This window comes from Nannospalax galili, unplaced genomic scaffold (genome assembly GCF_000622305.1).
Source record: "Nannospalax galili isolate Female #2095 unplaced genomic scaffold, S.galili_v1.0 scaffold873, whole genome shotgun sequence".
NCBI lineage: Eukaryota > Metazoa > Chordata > Mammalia > Rodentia > Spalacidae > Nannospalax > Nannospalax galili.
Window position 1 is genome coordinate 3,599,289 of NW_008334005.1, and position 6,000 is coordinate 3,605,288.

A 6,000-nucleotide genomic window follows, 5' to 3' on the forward strand; every position below is an offset into this window, starting at 1 on the left:
AGAACCAAAAGTTCCTTTGAGAAATTTCTCAGTAGAAATCTAAGCTGTTGAAGAGAAATCCTCCCTCCACAGTTTGTGTAATGCTTTTCCAGTATCAATATGGTGAGCATCTCCAGCTACTATTGTGGGAGATGTGGGCTACAGTTCTTTCCATGTAAGATAGTGACAGCCTAACCCCAAGTCTGAAATGATCATTACAAGCATGCTCAGTACTGTTTCAGAGCATAATTTTGCACATTTTCAGATATTGTGCCCTTAATGCCCAATGGCTAAAACTTTGGAACAACTACTGAATAACTGATTTAGAAATAAAGTACTGGGGAAGCCTGGATTACACACTGTAAGCAAAGAAGAATGGTCCCTGTGGTGATCACCCCTCAAAGGCTTGTATCCTAAGTGCTGTACCATGCAGGGTGATTGCGTCATAAATAACAGAAGGTGAAGCATTGTCAAACTCAACATCCTGCTAAAAAGCAATACTCTGATAATTTGGATAACAAAACTTGCCACATATAAATGCATGGTCAGCTCTTCCAATTTATAAATCAGACAAGTTTATTTAAGCTTGTAAATAGGCCTGGACACTGATTTGTTAAGCATTGTATGTGTTAAATGCCATGAAATCCGGCTGCTCTGTAAACAGAAGCAGTGCTCACATCCATTTTGTGAAGCCTACTACTATAGCGGCCTCTTCGTGATCTTACTAAAGTGGTACTGGTGCTGGAAACTTGCAAATGAAAACGTTCAGCCCTAATCATCTAATATTTCTGCTTTAATTCCTCCCTTAGCACTTGCCTAACTATATGCACCCCACAAAGTGCCCCTTTCAAACCTTGACAAAGCTTTTGAGTAACTTCAGAGCTGAAGGGAATGAGAAGGGCTAAGGTGATTTGGCCTTCCTGGATTTCAGAAATGGATGAATGGAAAACAAGTTCTTTGGTGCAGGGGTGTGTTAATGTTCCAAGCGCCAGTTGTGTGCTGCATGGACTTCTGACTGTTACCTGCTCACTCCACATCTCATTTGGCCACCTCCACCCCATCCCTCATCTCTGAGCATCAGCAGATGTTGACCTTTTATACACTGAATCAGGAAATTCCAATTTTGTTTTGCTTTGTTACATTTTGAAATCAGTGGTGACCTGAAAGGATGCTGTGCTTGTGCCTTTGGAAAATGTATTAATCTTTATTATCAGGAATCTAAGAAAATTTAACTGCTAATACCTGTGACAAAAACCCTCTGACTCAAAGAGATAATCTGTAGTCGGCTTCAGTATGCCTCTGACTCTTCAGCTTGGAGTACAATGGGTGTGTGTTCTCAGATTTCCAGCATAGCAGAATTGTAAGAGTTTCCAGGATTCAACCAGCATCACATGCGACTAGCTTGCCTGTTACCTGGCATTTAAGGTAAAGAGATTTATGATTAATCCATCAAATATGCTTGTATCTTCTAGGAATCTTTAGTGGCATTCACAAGTTCCTTCTTGGGGATTATAAGGCATGTCTTGGATTATAAGACATTTTTTGTTTAAAGTGAGAAGCTAATCATTACTTTCTAAGATATATTATCTGATTCTTAGTCCTGCAAAACAAAGGATTGCACTAGTCTTGCTAAATGATACATTATACATAGCATATTAGATCAGTAAGAAATGGCCTAATGAGCTTTGTGAGGCTGAGTATCACTTCTTACAAAGCAGATGAGAGAGAAGTCAGACGTTACAAGTAGAATCCCTGGTGGATTCTTTTCTCTCTAAAGGACAAAAATTCACATGAAGATGACTCATTGCCAGACCTAGAGGGTATGGGAGTTATGGGAAGGGTGTTGCAAGGTACGAGAGAGAAGAGGAAGCTGCTTAGATTTTTAGCTAAGTCTGGGTGCTGATTTCTGGGATTTTTCTCTTCACTCCAGAAAAGGAATCAATGAATACAATTCCAACAGCTCTATAGGATGATACCATCATAACAAATGTAACACCCATGAGACTCTAAACATCAAAGTGTTTCTCATGGAAAATAAATGATGTGTATCATCAATGTAAATTATTCATGTATGTAATCATAAGTTTACATACATATGCTGTATTATATGATGACTAGAGGTTTTTAGCACTAATAGATTTCAGTATAGATCTCAAATCGCCAACGTCTGTATTAAAGTTCAGATGCATGGACAGAGTGGTTGTCCCTCCTGATCATCTGCCAAAAATATTTTTTTAAAAACAAGTTTCCCATCAAGGTTATTTGTACCTGCTGCTGTCTGTTAGGAAACAGGCTCTCAAATATCCCGAGTACTCAATCTAAAACGCCATAATTTTGATGTACTTTGACCCACAACTGAAAAAAAAAATTCTGGTGACACTGTCAGCATTTAATGAATGCCAAAATAGATCTGTGGCCATTTAAGCATCATGATTGCCGCTTTTATTTTATCTCATTTGATAAAAACTGACTCAGGTTGCACTTTTTACATGAGGTATATTTATAATTCACAATTTTAGTCATGTTTCATTGATGCTGATGATCCGAAATTATAGTTGGCTTATTGTGGGTGTTTTTGTTTAAAGTGAGAATCTAATCATTACTTTCTAAACTATATTATCTGATTCTCAGTCCTGCAGAACAAAAGATTGCACTAGTCTTGTTAAATGATACATTATACATAGCATACTAGGTCAGTAAGAACTGCCCTAATGTGTAATAGCTTTGTGAGGCTGAGTATCACTTCTTACAAAGTAGATGAGAGAGAAGTCAGAGGTTACAAGTAAATCCTCCAGAGAACAAAAGATGACATCAAGAAAGTCCATTTTAAGAAAAACTTGGAATTTGAAATTAGGAAGAAATATGCATTAGAATATTGACAAAGGAAAGAGCGATGTAGACAGTTTACTCTTACTGCAAATTATTTTCCTAAGTAACTTTCCAATGGCTGACATGGCAGTATAGCAAGCATAATTACTGATGGGGTTGTTTGCCTTCCCCTTCCCCCGTGCACCAATTATTAAATTGGAAACAACAATTCACTTAAGGGAAATATCTCATTTTCCTGTTTTCTCTTATAATGAGCATTGCCTTCATCACAGAGTTAAAAATTCATCTCTAATTTGATTTAATTGGCAGGGCTATTAAACAAGGGATGTGCTACCTGCAGGGATCCATCAGCCTGTTGAGAAAGCCCAGAGATGTTTTCATACTTGAAAACATTTGATGCCAGTTGGAGATCTTGTAAAAGTTGTTTTTCATACAGCATCCAAATATTTTTGTGCAATACCAATTTATTGTAGAACCCTGGACGGTGAGAAGGAAAATAACAAGGTTAATGATTTTCCCACCCAAGGGTTATTAATAACCATATTCATACTATTTGGAGAGCTGCAATGTATGTTTGCTTTTCCTCCTCTTTGCTGTAATACTTCTAAATCCCCCAAATAAAAGTTTCATTGAATTGCCCTTTAACTAATTAGATTTTATATAATGAGGAAAAAAATCATCAGGCTAGTGTAGCGACATGGCAAATTGCATGGTGTGCTACATTAATTTTGAGCTGTTTGCTGATGTTCTAGAAGGAAAGCTGAGGTCTCAGGTGAAATGCCTTTGGGACTGTTATATGATGTATCCAGTATCCTCATCAAAGATCCATTTCATATTTGTGTAACTAGCATTTCATTTTCATGAAAACTTTGTCATCCTAAATTTGAATGAACATTAGGACATAGCTGCCTTTTTAATCCCGAAAACAAATCAAATGTTCTAGTGAAAGAGGGAATGACTCTCCCACTTAGAAAAAAGAAAAACCTGAGAGGTTTACCAGTCTTTGTTGACAATTCCCATCTTAAGTAAATTGATTTTTTTCATGGATTAACCTTTACCTAGGCACATTTACAATGTCAATGCACTTTTTAAGTGTGAGCTGAAATCTCTACCATTGATAGCTATCTTTGTAGGGTGGGATATTTTATAAATTAAAGATTTGCCAAGATTTCTAAATGGTCCCACAATGATACTTCAAAGATGCTAACTGTGAATCCCTGTCTTGTAGTAGCCACTTCCAGGGTATATCAGTTGAAGTTTCTCTGTGTACCAATGGGGAGCTGATCAACTAATTCTACCTCCGAGGAAAAGTTAAACAGATTATAGGGACATGTCCCCCCCACGTCTACAGAAATGTGTTCACAAATAGTGAATCTGAGGCTCAGGGTGGCCAAGTAACTTGCCTAGTATGCTATGGCCTGGAATGCCTGTGACTTCATAGATGTCCACCAAGTAGAAGAGATTAATTACATAAAGAAAAATTCTGGATTTATTGACTCCTGCCCTGAAGCTTTCTGATCTATTACACTGTACCTTAGAAGGCCTGTTAATTCCTGAATTGACCCATTTCTGTGTAAGAAACCACAGTTTGGAAAAAAAATAGAAGCTACCTTGTTGAAACTTCAAAGTATTATCAACAGAACTTACAAGCATGGTGACTGAGGAAAGGGGTTCAGAGACAGTGACCCTTCCTTCATCAAAAATTTCCCATCTTCTGTCAACAATGCCTTCCGATATACTACATAGTGATAAAGTATGCAAATGTTGACTGTATTATAGAACATGAAGCAGTCCATGAATGAGTTATGCAAGTTATGAACATGCTTACACATATTCTATGAGAGTAAGCCAATCTTTTTCTATGTGAAATAGTTCCTTATACCAAAATAAAATTCTCTGTGTAATTCCAAGAATAGACCTACTACTAGGATATCAATCTTCTTTTCCCCACCAATTTAATGATCTTTATTTCTTAAAGTAGGCTGGTAGCTGTGAAGGTGGCAAGATTGTCTCCAAGGAATTTCTGTACATCATTTCTAGGGGTATCAATAATATGGTTTCAAGATTCCCCGAGGAGCAATAGCAGCAATTACACAAACACAAAGGACCGTGTGGTATTATTTCCACCTAATTTTCTTCCCATAGTCCTTTGAAAAAGTGTTTAATGAAGGTTCAATAAAATCCTCTCAGTAGTGGCTTATAGGACAGTGGTGTTTTAACACCAAAATATTATGCTAACATTAGTATTGTTAGGAAATTTAAAGAACTCATCCAACCTCATTTTACACATAAAGCCATTTAATGCCTAAATGAGTTGTCTAAGGTATCCAGATAGTAGCCAAGGTAGAACTCCAGCTTATTAGCTTAGCGTCCATTTTTACCTAGTACTCTTAATCTTCCACCATAATATTAGAAATAGAATTATCTTTATTTGCATTACTACATATGAGATAGTACATAATAGAGTGTTCTAGACAAAAAAAATCAGTAAAATTGTGACTGGAGACATGGCTTAATGGATAAGAGCACTGGTAGCACTGGTTGTTCTTGCAGAGGAGCCTGGTTCAATTCCTAGCACCCACATGATGGCTAACAACCATCCCAAACTCTAGTTTCAGGTGATCCAAAACCCTTTCTGGCCTCCACCATCATTTTATGCCTGGGCAGGCTCATAATACAAGCAAGCAAAATACTCATACACATACAATAAAAACAAATTTTAAAAAATCTAAATCAGTAAACTTTCCCCTTGATAGGAAAGCTTGGTCAGTTTACTCTATCCTTAAAGGCTGTCCACAAAATAAACTGCAGCCAACCTACCCATCATGCTTAGTGGATGCCTTTCAAAATTTTCTTGATATAAATAAAATATCTTTAGCATTTTTCTTCAAGCTTGGTTTTCAGCTTGACTCACTATGGTATAGGAACTACATGGTCAGGTTTAGCAATTGTAACATGATTCTCTTGAATTTACAGTGCAGAAATCTTGCCTTGGGGGCACACAAGAGAAAAAGTGTTCTTCTAGAGCCTCATTATCATAATGGAAATTTCAATTTTTCTGACTCATAAAAATTGGTTTCAAGCATTACAACTAAATTGTTATGTAATAATTTTCTCAAGAGTTCTTAACAAATAAAAGGAATTGAGAAGAAAGATGTATGTGAATCATATGTTAAGTAAATATGTTTCCAA

At 36.8% G+C, this 6,000-nt stretch overlaps 1 protein-coding gene across 5 annotated transcripts in view; it reads left to right on the forward strand.

The window, feature by feature from the left end:
* The window catches only part of Ntng1 (netrin G1), a 403,317-nt gene that overhangs the window by 320,880 nt on the left and 76,437 nt on the right, over positions 1-6,000 (forward strand). The gene's annotated exons all lie outside the window — the stretch shown is intronic.